Source organism: Ursus arctos, unplaced genomic scaffold (assembly GCF_023065955.2).
Source record: "Ursus arctos isolate Adak ecotype North America unplaced genomic scaffold, UrsArc2.0 scaffold_15, whole genome shotgun sequence".
In the NCBI taxonomy this organism is placed as follows: Eukaryota; Metazoa; Chordata; class Mammalia; order Carnivora; family Ursidae; genus Ursus; species Ursus arctos.
The window spans coordinates 58,283,094-58,302,684 of NW_026622819.1; the positions used below are offsets into that span (position 1 = coordinate 58,283,094).

General features: G+C 40.9%; 1 pseudogene; it reads left to right on the forward strand.

The window, feature by feature from the left end:
• The first annotated feature begins 4,892 nt into the window (after window positions 1-4,892).
• On the forward strand, window positions 4,893-15,624 carry LOC130543732 (ubiquitin-conjugating enzyme E2 variant 1-like; annotated as a pseudogene).
• Window positions 15,625-19,591: the final 3,967 nt, after the last annotated feature.

A 19,591-nucleotide genomic window follows, 5' to 3' on the forward strand; every position in this document is an offset into this window, starting at 1 on the left:
TTATCTTGGCTGGTTCAATTTAAATAGAACCCATTAATACATAAACTTGTAATACACATTTTGATAAGACATAGACAATTCAAAAAATAAACATCAGGGGCGCCTGGGTGGCTCAGTTGGTTAAGTGCCTGCCTTCGGCTCAGGTCATGATCCTGGAGTCCCGGGATCAAGCCCTGCATCAGGCTCCCTTCTTAGTGGGGAGTCTGCTTCTCCCTCTGCCTCTCACCCAACTTGTGTTCTCTCTCTCAAATAAATAAAAAAAAATCTTTATAAATTAATTAATTAATTAAATTTAATTAAATAAACATCAAGCTAATCCTACCACCCAGGGATAACTTCTATTAACACTTGGATGTATTTCTTGAAATAGAGTTTATTTTTTCGAGCAGTTTTAGGTTCACAACAAAATGAAGTAGAAGATACAGAGATTTCCCATAAACTCCCTGCCCCCTCTACATCCAGCCCCATCCCCCATTATCAACATTCTCCCCCAGAGTGGGGCATTTCTTACAACCAGTGAACCTACACGAGACATTGTTGTCAGCCACAGTTCATAGTTTACATTAAGGTTTACTCTCGGTGTTGTACAAGACTGTGGTTTTGACAAATGTATAAGGTCATGTATCTACCATGATAGTATCGTACAGAATAGCTTGATATATAAAAATAGCCCTGCAAATCCTCTGTGTTCCTCCTACTCATCTCTCTCTCCTTCCTAACCTCCAGCAACCACTGATCTTTTCATCTTCATGTACGTTTCAGTCTCTTCTCTGTGTATGTGTGTGTGTATTAATATCGCTACAAAAGTGAGCACATACTATGCATGTACTTTCTTTTCTTTTTCCTTCTTTTTTTTTAAAAAGATTTTATTCATTTGACAAAGAGAGACACAGCAAGAGAGGGAACACAAGCAGGGAGAGTGGGAGACAAAGAAGCAGGCCTCCCGCTGAGCAGGGAGCCCAATGTGGGGCTTGATCCCAGGACCCTGGGATCATGACCTGAGCTGAAGGCAGTTGCTTAAGGACTCAGTCACCCAGGCACTGCTGTACTTTATTTTCTGTTTTGCTTTCTTTCTAAACTTTTAAAGCTTTATATGATGGAAATTCTTAAACATATATAAAAACAGGAGAGAAAACTGTAATGAATCTCCATCGGCCCAACACCTGGCTTCAATAATTATCAACAGTTTGTTAATTGTATTTCATCTCTCTCCCTCTACTGGCTTTTCATTTTTTTTCTGAAATATCTTGAAACAAATCCAAAGAATCGTGTCATTTCACCCATAGTGCTGAAATATGTATATATATAAACTGCCTTTTTCATTTTACATGACATCATAAATATTTTTCCATGTCATTCACTATAATTTAAAGCATTATTTTTAACAACTCCCAGATATTGTCATTGTATGTGATGCAAAGCTTTGAGTGCATCTCTGGTTATTTCCTTAGAATATATCTCTATAAGTAAGCAATAGGATCAAAGGATATGAGTCTTAAAGGCACAAAAAACTTGGTTGTATCAACTTATATTCCAATCAGTGGGATTCGTGAAAGGGCCTGTGTCCTTGAACCCTCAAGGTATTACCAATTGTATGGGTCAAGATGCCATTGCAGATAACATAATCTATCTAGCTGGAAGCCAAGATTTATTACTAGTTATTATAAAATCATTAGAAGATTTGGAAGAGTTGACTGAGCTCCCAGGAATGAACTCCAGAACCACAGTGTGGAATTGGCTCACCAAGGCAGCCACGTCTGCCACCTTTGGGAAGCTGGGAATAAGAAAGTTGTCATCACGGATGCAAGCTCTAGGTTTGTACTGCCTTTCTCATGATTTACACTATTAAAACGGATGCCTCTCTACCCCCAAAAAACTGGAATTGGACCCTGGGTCTTCTACTACAAATGTCATGAAAGTTCAAATGCCTCTATGATCTTACTTGCTAGCAGAAACAGAATTATGGTTGGTGTCTTATAATACTCATTCCTATTGTCCATATTTCATATGGACACACTGCTACATTGAAGGTAGGTCATCTGAAAAATTTCAGCTGTAAAGAGTCTAGGAAATGCAGTAATTTTGCTTTCCAGTTCTTAGCAGGCAGCAAGCCATGACACAAAGTGGCTGAATGGAGCTAAATGAGCCAATCTGTAATATCTGCTACAGTCCACCCATTTGGCAACACCGCATCTGTATATAGTTTTCTGCCAATAAATCTTCCAAGAGGGCACCTGGGTGGTGCAGTCAGTTAAGATTCTGACTCTTGGTTTCGGCTCAGGTCATGATCTCAGGGTCATGAGATTGAGCCCCATGTCAGGCTCTACTCTCAGCATGGAGTTTGCTTGAGAGTCTCTCTCCCTCTCCCTCTGGCACCCCCATGCTCTCTCTCTCTCTCTCAAATAAATAAATAAATCTTACCAAAAAAAATCTTCCAGTGGTGCCTGGGTGGATTAGTCGGTTGAGCATCTGCCTGTGGCTCAGGTCATGATCCCAGGGTTCTGGGATTGAGCCCTACATCGGGCTCCCTGCTCAGCAGGGAGCCTGCTTCTCCCTCTCCCTCTGCTGCTCTCTCGCTCTCTCTCAAATAAATAAATGAATGAATGAATCAATCAATCAATCAATAAAATCTTTAAAAAACCTTCCAAACGAAAATAATATCCAGAACCAACATACTTTCCTCATGGACTCCTACCTCATACAAACAATAATGAGCTTTTCCCCAAAAAGAAACCCAAACATCACTGTATCCATCTCTAAGTGATGTTCATTTGTCTTCTGGTATAACCACATATTAATACTCTGTATTTGAACTTGCTCTATGTAATGTAGTAAGTGAAAGAAAGAGAGGAGGAAAAACGAAATAGTATTATGTATAAAACTTGTGATCATGGATCTCATTTCTTCAGCCATGAGATATCCAATACCAGCCAATACTCAACGATGTTTTACAACTGGTTTATTTGATTCCAAATCCAAACATGCTGTGTGGTCTCATGAGTTTCTTTTATTCGACACAGGCCCCACCCTTCTTTTTTGTGCTTTGATTTGTTGGAAACCAGGTTATTTTTTTAAGTGTGGAATGTTTCACATTATGTATTTGGTTGATTGCTTTTTCTTGATATCATCTAACTTATTCTACTAAACCCTGTATTTCCTAAAAGCTGGTAGCTATTCTAAAGACCTGATTGGACTGAATTTTGTTTGTGGACAACAGGAACTCATGAACACCCTTGTGTACTTTCTATTGCATCACGTTGTCTGTTATTCTTCTTTCAGAGAATCTAAGATTGATCAGTGGGTTCAGGTGGTGTGGCCCTGGTCCCTCCACCATAAAGATTCTAAACATTTCTCCTAATTATATGAATGTTCCTTGAGATCATGAACTGGACCTGTTATTTCATTAGGGATCAAAATTGATGATTAGTCCAATTCTACCAAACTCATGAATCACTGTATATCTATACCCCTGGCCATCTCTTTTTTTTTTTATTTAATTTTTTAAAAGATTTTATTTATTTATTTATTTGACAGAGATAGAGACAGCCAGCGAGAGAGGGAACACAAGCAGGGGGAGTGGGAGAGGAAGAAGCAGGCTCATAGCAGAGGAGCCTGATGTGGGGCTCGATCCCATAACACTGGGATCACGCCCTGAGCCGAAGGCAGACGCTTAACCGCTGTGCCACCCAGGCGCCCCCCATCTCTTTTTTTTTTGAGTCAGAATGAAAGACCAAGCATATATATAAAATCCTATATATAATAGCAGACATCACTATGAATTATTCCTCAATTAAGACTACCAGATTTTAGCAAGTAACAATATATGACATCCAGTTAAATTTGAATTTCAGAAATTTTTAAAAAATTTAAGTGTTTATTTTATTTTTGTTTAAAGATTTTATTTATCTATTTGAGAGACAGCAAGAATGGGAGAGATTGCAGAGGGAGAGAGAGAAGCAGGCTCCCCACTGAGCAGAGAGCCCGATGTGGGGCTCTATCCCAGGACCCAGTGATTATGACCTGAGCCTAAGGTAGGCACTTAACTGACTGAGCCACCCAGGTGCCCCAAATTTAAGTGTGTTTAAAATATCAAAAAATAGGGGCACCTGGCTGGCTCAGTTGATAGAGTATGGGACTCCTCATCTTGGGGTCATAAGTTCGAGCCCCATGTTGGGCACAGAGTTACTTAAAGAAATAAATAAAATATTAAACAAATAAATGGATGCATAGGAAAAATTTTAAGGGTTTATTTGAGCAAAAATCTATTCATACTGGGCAGCATCCAATCTAGCAGATAAAAAGGAGCTCCAAGGTGCTGTACAAGTGAAAGACTTTTAGAGGCAGAAGGGAGCAGGAACAAGGAAGTTATATTAGGCAAACAAGTGGGTTGGTTATTGCAAGGTTACTTTCCTTCAGGGGATGGCAGGGGTCTATCAGGCAGATAACCTAACTAGCACTGATCAGGAGATTCCTAATTGACTGGTTTATAAAGATTCCATTTCTGGGAGAGCTGAAACTGTAATTAAATTAAATCTTGGTTTGGTGATGAGGGGCTTAGCACAAGTGACTCTATTTTGCCCCTCTTGTCTGGTTTTTAACAGAAATTTGCAGGGTCAAGTTCAGGGCAGGGTCAGGTTGGGGTTAGTTGGGGCAGTAAAAATCTGGAAGAGGACAGTTAGAGGAACAGAGAGAAGTCATTAGCCAGGGACGACAAAGAGTAGCCAATGAAGAAGTCTACGCAAATCTTTGTGTCTGAAGTTGCTGTAGGTCAACAGGGCCGGAAGTGGGAAATAAAAATGGAATGCGAAGCAGGAGAGAATGGGGACACACTGGAACACAGGAAGACATATTGGAACCTACATGTGTTTTTGAGAGTCTCCACCCTTGATGCCATGGATGACCTGCAGAAGAAGCTGGTGTCCTTTGCCATGCACCCGGCCCGGGACACAGAGGAACAGAAGGAGAAATTGCAGAGTAGGAGCCAGCAAATGAGGGACAAAATAAGTGCATTGCAGCAGCACCTGGAGTCCCCCCATACTGATCTTCAGGCCCTAAAGCCCGCTTGTTTGCTCTCACCTTCCAAATCTCAGCCATACTTTTCTTGTGACCAACCTTAAACTATGAGTTCAGGGAAGGGAATTCCAGGTAACATAGTTCCACTTTAGCCAGGTTGGCACCCTACAAAACCACCAGAGTTCACCTTACCTCTATCAACCATATTTATCTTCCAAATAAAGACAACAGCAAAATCATGCTTCTGGCTAACATGTTACAAGTATCCCTCATACAGTAAAGAGCATGCTAACCCTCTCTCAAACACAGGATATAAAGAACCACCTTTTTTTGTAAAGGATTACTTCCTATAGCTGAGTCACACTCCACCTTTGATACCCTGTAATTTAAATACTGAGTTATTGAATTGTGGTAGTTTTTCATTTAGTTTTATCAGTAGGACACAGAACTAAGATGCATCCCATGGAAATGACTGCATTCCACACATAGTCCTCCTTCCTCCCATTTTGCACTAGCGACCCAATTTCCCTTTGATAGTCAAGATCATTCGCCCTAGTCAGTACAAAAACTCCTGTTTTGCCTGAGGAGTCCACGATGGTCCGGCAGCAGTCTCAATTTCCTGTTTAATCAAAACATTGCTATAACCTCTGGTGGAAGCCTTCTTCCCTTGGGAACTAATACCTCTAGACCAGCAATGTTAAGGGAATGGGAAGCAAAACATTTGTTAGGGATCACTAGGGGTGGAAATGGAAGGGGTTCCACAAATCCTGCTATATATTAGCCACTGATTTGGTGTATATACTGCATAATGGAGAACATTATTCCAGCCCAACAAGATGTTACCGTTTAGCTGAGAATGTAAGTGAGTCTTCACAGGCCATCCCACCATTCAATGAGGCCAGATGATGACAAACATGGAAGCAGAGAGTTCCACGGGCATAGGTCCACTGCGTCACTTCATTTACTAGGAAGTTCCTTTGTCAGAAGAATGCATTATGGAACACTATGACAGTGAAAAAGTCTGTTAAGTCCATGGATGTTGGTTTTGGCAGAAGCATTGTAGACAGGACAAGCAAGTCTATGTACAGTTAGGTTTCTACTCCAGTGAGAACAACATGCTATCCCTTCCAATATGGAACTGATCCAGTGAAAACAATCTAACATCTTATGACTGGTTGATCTCTTGGGGAAATGGAGCCACACTGGAAGCTCACTGTTGATATTTGCCATTGGCAGGTGGGGCTATAAAATCCATGTTTTCATGACCATGCATAACCTTCATTTCTGCCATTTTGGCCATTTTTTTCCCATAAGCTTCTGAGCAGGGACGGGGTCATGGGAGAAAGAGGCTGACTGATGTTGGCAGAACAGGTCATCTTGCCCAGATGATGACTGAGATTCTTCTCTGATGAGGTTGTTCTTTGATGACCATTCACATAAAATACAAATATCTTCATATCCTGTGCCCATTCGGAAAGCTCCGCCCATATACCTATTCCCCAGACCTCCTTGGCACTGATTTCCTAATCATGCTCCTTTCAAGTTTCTGACTATCCAGCAAAACAATTAGCCAGACAAATACCCATGAATCATGGTAGATCTGTCCCCCGGCCATCTCTTTTTCTAGGCAGGACAAATGACCAGGTGCACTGCTTAGAGTTCTGCCTACTAAGAGGATGTCTCTTCTTCATGGAACTTCAGGGCCATGTGTGGCATATCAGTTATCTATTGTGATATAATTAACCACTTCAAAACTCAGTGGCTTAAAATGACAACAATAATTTATTTTGCTTGTCAATGTGTTATTTGGGCCTTCAGCATGGCTGGCTCATCTGTATTCCATGTCTGAATAGTTGGTTTTTGAAACTTAGCTGGGTTAGTCTGGAGGATGGACTTTCAATTTGTTCAATCACACAGCTGGCCAGTTGGTGCTGGTTGTTGGCTAAGGTGTAGTCAGGACTGTAGGCTAGGCCTCTGTTCCTCTCCAGGTAGGCACCTCCACAGATTGCCTGGTCTTGCTCATGGTGGTTAGGTCCCAAGAGTGAGTGTTCCAAGAGCCTTGGGAGTCACATAACATCACTTCTGCCTTAATTCTATTGGTAAAGACACAGGTTCAAGGGGAGGGTACATAGACTCCACTTCTTAAAGGAGGGTGTCAAGGTTCTAGAAGAGTACCTGGAATAAGACATATTATTGTGGTCTTCCTCAGAAATACAATCTGCCATAATGCAGATTGAAAGAAAGGAGCAATGAAGTGAGGAGAGGACCATGGGCACCTGGGTCCCTTGCTCATGAAATTCACCTGTGTCTTCTGAATTTACCTGAGCCTGATCTCATCTATACCACTTCTATCTGAAAATGAAGTGCTGCTGTGCATGTCTAACTTTATGATTGGATGAGTGAGACAACACTTGGTAACTTGGTGCCCCACAGTCAAATGTTTAGTTGCCACTAGTGCCCAGAGCAAGCCTTTCTCAAAAGAATAGTTATCTGTAGATGAAAGACCTTGATGTGAGACAGGAATCCATCAAAATCATAGAGGAGAACATAGGCTGTAACCTCTCTGACATCGGCCACAGCAACTTCTTTCATGACACATCTCCAAAGGCAAGAGAAACAAAAGAAAAAATGAACTTGTGGGACTTCATCAAGATAAAAAGTTTCTGCACAGCAAAGGAAAGAGTCATCAAAACAAAGAGGCAGCCCACAGAATGGGAGAAGATATTTGCAAATGACACTACAGATAAAAGGCTGGTATCCAAGATCTATAAAGAATTTCTCAAACTCAATACACGAGAAACAAATAATCAAATCAAAAAATGGGCAGAAGATATGAACAGATACTTTCTGTTCATATGAAGACATACAAATGGCTAACAGACACATGAAAAAATGTTCAAAATCATTAGCCATTAGGGAAATTCAAATCAAAACCACGCTGAGATACCACCTTACGCCAGTTAGAATGGCAAAAATGGACAAGGCAAGAAACAACAAATGTTGGAGAGGATGTGGAGAAAGGGGAACCCTCTTACACTGTTGGTGGGAATGCAAGTTGGTACAGCCACTTTGGAAAACAGTGTGGAGGTCCCTCAAAAAGTTAAAAATAGAGCTACCCTATGACCCAGCCATTGCACTGCTAGGTATTTACCCCAAAGATACAGAGGTAGGGAAGAGAAGGGCCATATGCACCCCAATGTTCATAGCAGCATTGTCCACAATAGCTAAATTGTGGAAGGAGCCAAGATGCCCTTCACCAGACGAATGGATAAAGAAGATGTGGTCCATATATACAATGGAATATTACTCAGCCATCAGAAAGAACGATTACCCAACATTTGCAGCAACATGGATGGGACTAGAGGAGATTATGCTAAGTGAAATAAGTCAAGCAGAGAAAGACAATTATCATATGGTTTCACTCATTTATGGAACATAAGAAATAGCAGGGAGATCGGTAGGAGAAGGAAGGGAAGAATGAAGGGGGGTAAACAGAAGGGGGAATGAACCACGAGAGACTATGGACTCTGGGAAACAAACTGAAGGCTTCAGAAGGGAGGAGGTGGGGGACTGGGATAGGCCGGTGATGGTATTAAGGAGGGCATGTATTGCATGGAGCACTGGGTGTTATAGGCAAACAATGAATCATGGAACACTACATCAAAAACTAATGATGTACTGTATGGTGACTAACATAACATAATAAAAAAATTTTTTAAAAAAAGAATAGTTATCTGTAGAGGATGACATAACTTTGTCCCTAAATCCTAAGTGTCTGAGCCATGAGTCATCCATGGGAGCTTGCCAAAGTCTTCATATAGCATCCCTATGTTCCACAGATAGTTCAAGCATCATTGGATCTTCTGGGTCATGCTGCCCAAATGGTGGAACAGCATCACAGCCTGGATTTACTATAGAGTTTTCACTTGTTCTGAGCCCTCCTGAAACCTGGGAGCCTTTTGGGTCACTCAGTAAATATGTTAGAACAGCATGGCCAAATGAGATATACGTGGCCTACCAAATCCAGAGAGGCTCACTCAGCATTGTGCTTCTTTCTTAGTGGTAACAGGGGACAGACACAGAAGTTTGTCCTTCATGTTGGAGGGGATGTCTTGAGATATCCCAGACCACTGGACCCCTAGAATTTCACCAAGGTGGCAGATCCCTGAAATTTTGTGGGATTTGTTTCCTCTGCTCTTGTAGGCAAGTGTCTTAGCAAGATACCTAAGTAGTTGTTATTTCCTGTGCACCAGCTCCAAGCACCATGATATCATCAATATATGAATCAGCTTAATGTCCTACAGAAAGGCGATCAAGGTGCTTCCAGACTAGATCATGACAGAGAGCCTTACAGTTGATATAGCCCTGAGGTACATTGTTGAAGTATATTGCTAGCCCTCCCATCTGAAAGTAAACTGTATCTCATGGTCTTAATTAACAGGTATAAGGGGGAAAAACATTCTTCAGACCAATAGCTTAATAGCAGGTCCTGGAGATGTGTTCCTTCACTCCAGAAATGAAACCACATCTGGAACAGCAATGCAAGAGAAGTTACCACTGATTGCACTTATGATGACCTACTGTCATTCTCCAAGATCCATACAACCATCCATACTACCTGGTGGTGATTTGGTAATATTAGACCCCCTCCATTCTACTCATCCTGCCGAAATCAGTAAGTCTTTGACTTACTGACACAAGATCCCACATAATATCACCTTGGACCAAGTGGCCCACTTTATGGTACTAAAGGAGGATTGATAGACATGTAACTATAGGGTCTATTGGTCTTAGCATATATAACATCACCCAAAATTCTAGACTACTAGAACATTGGAATGGCCTTTATAAGATGCAGCTAAGTCTGAAGATAACTCTGTAGGGCTGGGGTACTGACCTTCAGATGTGATATATATAAATTGCTATTATATGGAGCTGTTTTCCCATTAGATAGAATACATAGGTCCATGAGCCAAGGAATGGTAGCTAAGAATGGCCCTCTGTCCACTTTCAGTGGTCTTCTTGGGGACTCTGTACTTTTCATCTCTGCAACTTTAGGTTAGGTGCATGTGGAGGTCCTGGCCTGTGATGGGAGGGTAGGGTAGGTGGAGAGAACTTTTACTTATTGTCCATCAGGGGACAATAAATGTTCTACTGAACTTAAAGCTCTGGCTGCTACTTGGTCATTTTGACTTTCTCATGACAGAAGATCAGCAAAGAAAAAAGTTATATTGTCAGGAGTAATTGACCTTTTTCCTTCTACAGGGATATAGAGTAGCTTTGACACAATAGGAAAAAGGAAAAACATGTCTGTAACTCAGGGACTCCACTGGGCATCTCTTGAGGTTGCCATGCCTGGTTTTAATTGTGAATGGACAATTCAGCAACCATGGCCTGACAAGCACACAGTAAGCAAAGGCTCAAGCCACCTGGAGTGAAGGTCTAGAATGCCCCAACAGGCAAGCAATTCAGACTAATTAAAGTGCTAGCTGACGTGAGAGGGACTCTAGAACAGGTAGGTAGTAGGGGATGATAACTATCAACTACAGCCTCAGGACCAACTATAGAAGCAGGGACTGTAGCTCATTCCACTCTCTCTCCTCTTACACATCTCTTTGGCTAGAAATTGTGATGATCCAACCTCCCAAAGAATCACTGGTTTGGATCTAATGTGAAGCACACAAGAATAGTGCAAGTTATCCATATGCTCCCCATATCCTCCTTTATAGTTTCCTTTATAATTTCGGGACACCTCAGCTCCCACGTGCCTTTTCTTCCAACAGCCAACACCTGCATCTTTTTGTCCAAGGGGTGCCCCCAGATTGCTGGCACCACTGTCCCTTTGGGCACAGGTGGCCAAAAGTGTTTGGGAATTTACAATTCCCACTCCCCTCTCCCACCCTCAACACACACACACCAGCCCTTAACCAATCACTGAAGGGCATAGAGGTATACATTCTCTAGCTCCCTTGTTCCCCATCAGGACAGTGTAAGTCTTGTCTATACTGTCCAGAGCTCTCCTGTGGAACTGAGCCAAAGTTACCCACCATGGCACTTCACTAGATATCACACCCTGGCTTGGCTTCATTCCCTTCCCAACCTACTTCCCCACACTCTTGCCAGCTTTTCCTGGGAGGACTTCCTAATCAATCACTTTTGCTTGAATCCTTGTCTCAGGGCTTGCTCCCAAGATCATCCTATATTATTAGGAGGTTGGAATAGGGTTGTAAAAGCTGATTTGCAATATTTTCTACCTTCATTATACATACTGATTTCTTGTGGATCCTAAACTTTAGTGACCTAATCTTTATTACCCACTTGAATAATTTCTAATAAAAAATGTGAAGATAGTTTCTAAGTATACTATCATTCTTTCTGCTCACTAATTCTACTTATACCACCCTCTCCAAAAGAAAATAATAATTTTTTAAAGAGGCAATATTCTTAAAGAGGGGTTAACTTGTGGATGGTATCATTGATTCTTCTAATTATTGTCATATGGTAGGCCAGGGAAAAAAACCCGGAAAAAATTATCAGACCTAGAAAACAGATAAAGAATTCAAATAGCATGAAACACTTTAGTACAATCCTAATGTAGAGGCATTAGTATTTCCTCCCTCCCTTCCTTTCTTCCTTCTAGTCCATGGGTTAGGGGAGCATGCAAAAGCAACATTAGTTCCTTACCCTTGAAAAACTCACTGTGAGAAAAGAGAGTCATGTAAATACAGTAAAACCTGGTGAAGTTTATTACTGGAGGTCAATGGAAGGAATTCCCTTCTTCTAACTAGGTTAAGCCTCACTGCAGCAAGATTTCTCCATCCTGAAGGAAGCTGTTTGGGGACATCCTGAAATATATAGTACACCTTGGCCACTTGATTGTCATCCCCACCTATGGCGGTCCTTACATTTGCTCTCATTGGACTCTGTTCTCTCCTATCAGCATCTGCAAGCCTCAAGCAAGGGCATGATGAGAAAATGGATTTAAAATATGTGATAACAGGGGTGCCTGGCTGGCTCAGTTGGCAGAGCATGCGACTCTTGATCTCAGGGTTGTGAGTTCAAGCCCCATGGAGCCTACTTAAAATTTTAAAAAAGTAAAAAAAAAAAAAAATCTGATAATAGAAGAGTAGAGGGGAAGATGGCAGTTTAGGCTCATCCTTTGATCTAGCCTCCAATTTTATATTGCATAGTCTTTGCATGGCATCTATTTCAATTAAATACAGTTCAACAAATCTTCTTAAGTCTCTTCGGATAACGTCAAAGTGAAATAGTGGGAAGTACATTTCTTAATTCAAAGAAAAGTTTTTCAAAATTTTCTTTGCGCAGGTGGACTGAAAAGATAGGAGGATGGTAGGGAAGAGGCAGTAAGTTCTGACAGATCAATTATCTTTATCCCATCTTATGCATTTATATAAATTATTTTTCCTTATTTCTAATGGGTTAACATAGAAGAGAAGTGCTGAGTTGAATGGTCCCACTCCCTTTGTAGAAAGCATAGTCTGTTGGGTAACAATCTGACGACAGCCCAATAGCAGAGGTAAATGCATGGCTTAGGAGGCAAGCAAAGGTCTGTCTCTCCCTTTCACTAGCTATGGTTTTGGGGAAATTACTTAACTTGTTTAATCCCATTGTCACAAACCTGCAAAATGGTGATTGTTATGGGTTGAACTGTGTCCTCCCAAAATTCATATGTCGAAGTCTGAGCCCCTATACTTCAGAATGTGACCTTATTTGGGAACAGAGTTGTTGCAGATAAAATTAGTTAAGTTAAAATGAGGTCATACTGGAGTATGGTGGGTCCCTAATCCAACAAAAATGAAGTCCTTTTTATTTTTATTTTTTAAAGATTTTATTTATTTATTCGACAGAGATAGAGACAGCTAGCGAGAGAGGGAACACAAGCAGGGGGAGTGGGAGAGGAAGAAGCAGGCTCATAGCGGAGGAGCCTGATGTGGGGTTCGATCCCACAACGCCGGGATCACGCCCTGAGCCGAAGGCAGACGCTCAACCGCTGTGCCACCCAGGTGCCCCTGAAGTCCTTTTTAAAAAGGGATATCTGGGGGCGCCTGGGTGGCTCAGTCGATTAAGTGTCCAACTCTGGGTTTCGGCTCAGGTCATGATCTCAAGGGTCATGGGATGGAGCTCTGCATCGGGCTCCATGCTCAGCAGGGAGTCTGCTTAAAGATTCTCTCCCTCTGCCCCTCCCCCTTCTCATTCTCTCTAAAATAAATACATAAATCTTAAAAAGGGGGGTATTTGGACACATACACGTGCACAGGGAGAATGATACATGAAGATGGAGGCAGGGATCAAGATGATGTTTCTAAAAGCCAAGGTACCATCCCTGCCAACACCTCAGTCTTAGACTTCCCGCCTCCAGAACCATGAAACAGTACATTTCTATTCTTAAGCCACCCAGTCTGAGGCACTTCATTACAGCAACCCTTGCAAACTAATACAGAGATTAAAATAGTTCCAGCCCCACAGAGTTGTAATGAGGATTAAATGAGATTATGCACAGGAAGTATTTAATATAGTGATTGGCCCATAAAAAGTACTTAAAAACTGGTTGCTATTATTACTGTTTAGAGTAGCTTAATAGACTCAACCACCAACAAATACATCTACCGGAACAAAACATATCCTGAAGTCGCCTCTTCAATTTTCACTCAATGACCGAGAGGATCCTGAACTTTCTAGCCATGTGCCTTGGGTAGGACTGACCCCTTCCTCAATTCCAGGGTGGGTTCTGAGTGGCCTAAACCCTTCACTGTAATTCTCTTTCCATTTCCACTCCCACAGGGGCTAGATGACATGAACAGGTAACCTAGGCCTGAGCCAATCATCACATAGCATCTCTCAGATCATGGATGGGGGTGAGGAGGAACCTGTGACCTAAGAATTAAATTAGAGAAAATCCCTAGACTTTTCTTTGACAGTTTGATGAAGGATGTCTCTACCCTCTCAACACCCAGCCCCAGATATTAACAGGAAGTTTGTCTGTGTTGGTCTTATGAGGGAATTCAAACCATGAACAGAGCTGATGAGGGTGGAGCAGAGAGAATTTAAGTTACAGTGACCTTGATGACACGTTATACCACTGTTTATCAAATCCTACCTGAATGCTGCTTTGTATCTTTTTTCCCCGGCTAGTTTGAGTTTGAGTTAGGTTCTCTTGTGAATATGGCATATTTAGTGGCCAAGACTTTGTAGGAGAGAAGCAGGAAGTAGCTTTATTCTTTCTCACCACTTACTCTTTAAACCTACTTGGTCGATTCTCCATTCTCCATCTGTGTGGTATATTGAGCAGACCACTTAGATTTTCCATCAGATTTTCCATCACTTTTAGGTATTAGAATAGTCTCATTTCAGGTGCCAAAAATCTGGGTGGATTTAAGTCAGATCTTCAATTTCTGGTGTAGATGAAATCTTCTGAGGTCCATGCAGGCTTGAAACCTGTGAGAGTGAAGGAAAAGTGTGTTGTTGTTGTTGTTGTTTTCTATTTCTTCTTTATGTTCACTCCTACTTCTCTATGCTTCCTGCTGCTTCTTAGTACCCCCAGTCAGGGTGGAAAGGAGGGACGGGAGGAAGCAAAGCAGGGTCTAACTTGATGGTGGTGGTTTAAGCTAGCATCACTGACCTCCTGTAGCAAATGCCCAAATGCTGGCCTTGGGTCTCGCAGGATGCTTTCATGTCTTCGTCACAAACAGCCCCCGATAAGGCACAATTGCTGGGTTGGGCATTGTACCCTCTGGTTGACCATTCAGAGGTCACTCCCCTCAGCATCTCTTCATCTCTCTATGAACTGACATGGAGAAATGTCTAGGATGAAAAAAAGCAAAGTGTAAAGAGTGCCCATAGTATGCTACCTTTTGTATAATAAAGAAGGGGAAGCTAAGAAACTATGCATATATCTGCTCAACAATGCTCTGTGAGCCATGTGGAGCTTAGGCAAAAGGAATATATATACCATTGGCTCTAATGGAAGCAAATTCATAAATATTCTCAAAAATCTACTTATTTGTTTATATTGTTTTTGGTTGAGCGAATTGCCATGTTTGATCACTTATTTTATTTTATTATAATTTTTTAAAGTAGGCTCCATACCTAATGTGGGGCTTAGATTCACAACCCCGAGATCAAGAGATGCATGCTCTGTGGACTGAACCAGCCAGGTGCTCCTTGATCATTTCTTTTGACCAAGTGGCAATCTCAAATAATTTTTAATTAATTTAAGCTGAAGTAAAATTATAGTGAAGTCTGCTTTGGTATAAATAAAATATTTAAATTAAAAATAATGTTGTGAGGAGCAACAGTGATGCAAGATGGCAGCCACCACCGGCTGGGACAGTTTATGAAAACCAAATATGCAGCCCTAAGTACCTTAAATACCCAGAAGCACCCCACTTTGTAATATTTGTGACAAAAATGAATATGAATGGAGTTAATAGTTCCAATGGAGTGGTGGACCCAAGAGCCATATCACTGCTGGCAAAATGGCAGAATTCATATAGCATCAAAGTTGTCCTGCAAGAGCTTTGGTAACTAATGATGTCTAAAGAAAACAGGAAACTCCCTCAGCCACCTGAAGGACAGTGTTACAGCAATTAATTGAAAAGAAACCACAGTCCCCCCATTTGATTTAAGCAGTCTTCATTTTCCACAGTAGAACATTTGCTAGATACGTCTTGTAGACCTCAAAGTACTGGAAAGGGAGCTCCCATTCAAAGGCAATTTATCTTAAGATATAGTAAACAATACTAATTTTTTGTCCATTTGAAATATATGTTGTGCTATAAAAATAAATAATGTACTAATCTACCTACTTTTTAATTTTTCAATATTTTTTCATCTGTCTTAATGTTCTTGGGGAATATCAGTCATTGAAAACTATCTAAAAACATGTACAGGAAGGCTCACATTTTTCCTTTTGCCTCATGTTCCAATATGGCTCAACTCTATGGTCATATTTATTCAAAAATTTGATATCTTGGGGCACCTGGGTGGCTCAGTGGGTTAAGCGACTGCTTTTGGCTCGGGTCATGATCCCAGGGTCTTGAGATCGAGTCCTGCATCGGGATCCCCCTGCTCACTGGGGAGTCTGCTTCTCCCTCTGTCTCTCCCCCTGGCTTGTGTTCTCTCTCTCTCATTCTCTCTCTCAAATAAAAATAAATTTTTAAAAAAGTGATTAAAAAATTTGAAATCTTGTCATCACAGATTTTTTGCATTAATTTTTATTTTTAAAAATATTGCATTAAAATATTATTTATTTATTTTTAAAGATTTTATTTATTATTTTAGAGAGAGATGGAGAGCGTGAGTCGGGGACGGGCAGAGGGAGAGGGAGACAGAGAATCCCAAGCGGACTCTGCACTGAATGTGGAGCCCAATGCAGAGCCTGATCCCGCAATCCTGAGATCATGACCTGAGCTGAAACCAAGAGTCGACACTCAACCGACTGAGCCACCCAGGCACCCCTAAAATCTTATTTATTTTGACTACAGATTCCTCCCCTCTTAATTCTGTGCCAAAGGTGATTTCCTCACCATAATGTGGTCTCTGCATCTCAACTGTGCAAAAAGAAACACAAAAAGGATAAAGCAAAACTAATGAGATTGGTTAGGTACGGGCAGTGGATGGGGATAGGATAGAAAGGGTAAGGACACCTCTCTGAGCAATTCTTTTTATATATTTCTGACTTTTAACGCCATGCAAATGTTTCACATACTAAAAATATGAACAAAATATAATCAACAAAGATGAGATAGAGCCCAAAATGGAATATACACGAAAACCTAACTGTATTGAACAATATAACCATACTGGGGGTGGCAGCAGAAAAGAACCAAGCTAAGTAACTTCGGAAAGAAATATTTTGACTCTACACACACTAATATGCTCTAAAGCCAAAGGGGAAAAATTGAGCACAAATACTTTACTTAGTAGTTTGTTTTTATCACAGATATGGATTAGTACTCTGAAACTACAGTATGTATATTGAAGCCAGTAAGTAAATATATCGTAGATAGTGACAGCCAGGTTTCTCACTGTCAGAGAAAGCAGTTAAAATAAAGAAAGGGAAAGGCTGAATGAAACCTATGGTGTGGGTTTGGAATTGGAGATTAAACTAATAGTGTGTGTGTGTACATATACATACAATACATGCAACATATATATATATACGCCCACACACTTACAGATAGATGACTTCCTACTACCAATAAGCACATCTAGCACCTATCTCTTGATTTCTAAATACCACTACCCAGTGAAAGGATCTTTTTTGCTTACTGTAACTTCGACACAAGAACGACCTGCAGGTCATTCCAATGCCACCTCCTCTGAAAGGACTTCTCCTGAGTTGGACATGAGCTGTTTTTGAAACCCAAGGCATGCCATCTAGTTTGTACACTCTTGAAACATGTACGTTTACTGAAATACCTCAATAAAGCTATAAGGAAAAAAGAACTGACAGTAGCAGCCGCTGGCATGGAGGAAGGAGCCACTGGTATTCCCACCAAACACTGACTGTGGAAATGGAAATGGCTACAACCACTTAGAAAAGCAGTTTGGCCTTTTCTTACGTAGTTAAACACATTATTACCACTTAATCCAGCAATCCCACTTCTGAACAGTTACCAATTTTTTAAAAAGATTTTATTTAGTTGTCTGAGAGAGAGAGGGAAAGAGAGAGAGAGAGTGACCGCACACAAGTAGAGGGAGCGGCAGGTAGAGGGAGAAGCAGGCTCCCCACTGAGCAAGGAACCCAATGTGGGACTCCATCCCAGGACCCTGGAATCATGACCTGAGCTGAAGGCAGACACTTAACTGACTGAGCCACTCAGGTGTCCCCAGTTGCCTAATTTTTAATTAACATTTATATTGACATAGATATCAGTGTAAGAAAGTGCATAGAAGCTTTATTTGTAAATGCTAAAAACTGGAAACAACTCATAAATCCTTCATCTGATGAAGAAATAAACTGCAGTATATGTAGTATAGAATATTGTTTAGCAGTAAAATAATAAACAACTGATGCATGGATGAACCCCAAATTCATTATGCTAAGTGAAAGAAACCAGACTCAAATACCAATGTACTATATGATTTCATTTATATGGCAATTTAGAAAAGGCAAAAACTATAGGGAGAGAAAACAGATTAGTGATTGCCAGGAGCTAGAGGTGGTAGGGTGAGGTTAACTACAAAAAGACCGGGGGATTTTGGGGTGATGAAATTGTTCTCTATATTGATTGGAGTAGTAGTTGTACAACTTCATGTATTTGTCAAAACTTGTAGAACCGTACCTTAGAAAAGGTGAATTTTACTGTAAATCATTCATCTCTTAAAAAAACAAACCAATAAAACAAAGCTATGGTATTGACCTGTAGGTTTAATTTTCAAGAATACGTGTATGTTTAAAGATGTTTATCATTTGGGGCGCCTGGGTGGCCTAGTCGCTTAAGTGTCCCACTCTTAACTTCAGCTCAGGTCATGATCTCAGGTTCATGGGACAGAGCCCTGTGTTGGGCTCTGCACACATTCAGTAGGGAGTCTGCTTGAAATTCTCTCTCTCCCCCTGCCCCCCCCCACTCACACGCACACACACTCTCTCTAAAATAAATAAATAAATCTTTAAAAAATAGCATGTTTATCATTCTATAGTCTACAGCACTGAAAAACTAAAAATAACCCAAATATCCAACAATGGAGAAGTGGTTAAATAAATAGGGTAAAAGACAAGTCCAAATTAAGTCTACAACCACATTACCCATATATAAGATTGGTGAAAACCCAAAAGTTCCACAATATACTCTGTTTCAAAATATAGTCACATTGAGGCTTAGGGCTTCAACATGAATTGGGGGGGGGGCACAGACATTCCAGTCCATAATATTTACAAAAGCATTATTTCTTATAGTAAAATTATGGAGGTAGTTTTAGTGTCCATCAGTGGAGGAATGGACAGGTAAATTATAACATATCCATATTATATACCAGTGTAGGGAAGTGTCCAAATTTTATATATATAGTTTTTTTTAAGTAGGTTCCACACCCAGCATGGAGTCCAACTTCAGGCTTGAACTCACAACCCTGAGATTAAGACCCGAGCTGAGATCAAGGGTGGGACACTTAAAGGACTGAGCCACCCAGGTACCCCTCCAAAATATATTCTTTTTTTTTTTTTTTAAAGATTATTTATTTATTTATCTGACAGAGAGACAGTCAGTGAGAGAGGTAACACAGCAGGGGGAGTGGGAGAGGAAGAAGCAGGCTCCTAGCGGAGGAGCCTGATGTGGGGCTCCATCCCAGAATGCCGGGATCACGCCCTGAGCCGAAGGCAGACGCTTAACGACTGTGCCACCCAGGCGCCCCCCAAAATATATTCTTGAATAAAGCAAACAAATTGAAAAAAGCAACTTGAACAATATATGAATCATCCACATTAAGAAAAATGCAAAAGACCCTCCAACTATATCATCTCTCTCTGTACACATAGGTAGGTAGACAGTCTGGAAGGAAAAAAAATCACACACAACTATTAACGGTGACTAATCCTTGGGAATAGGAATGGGAA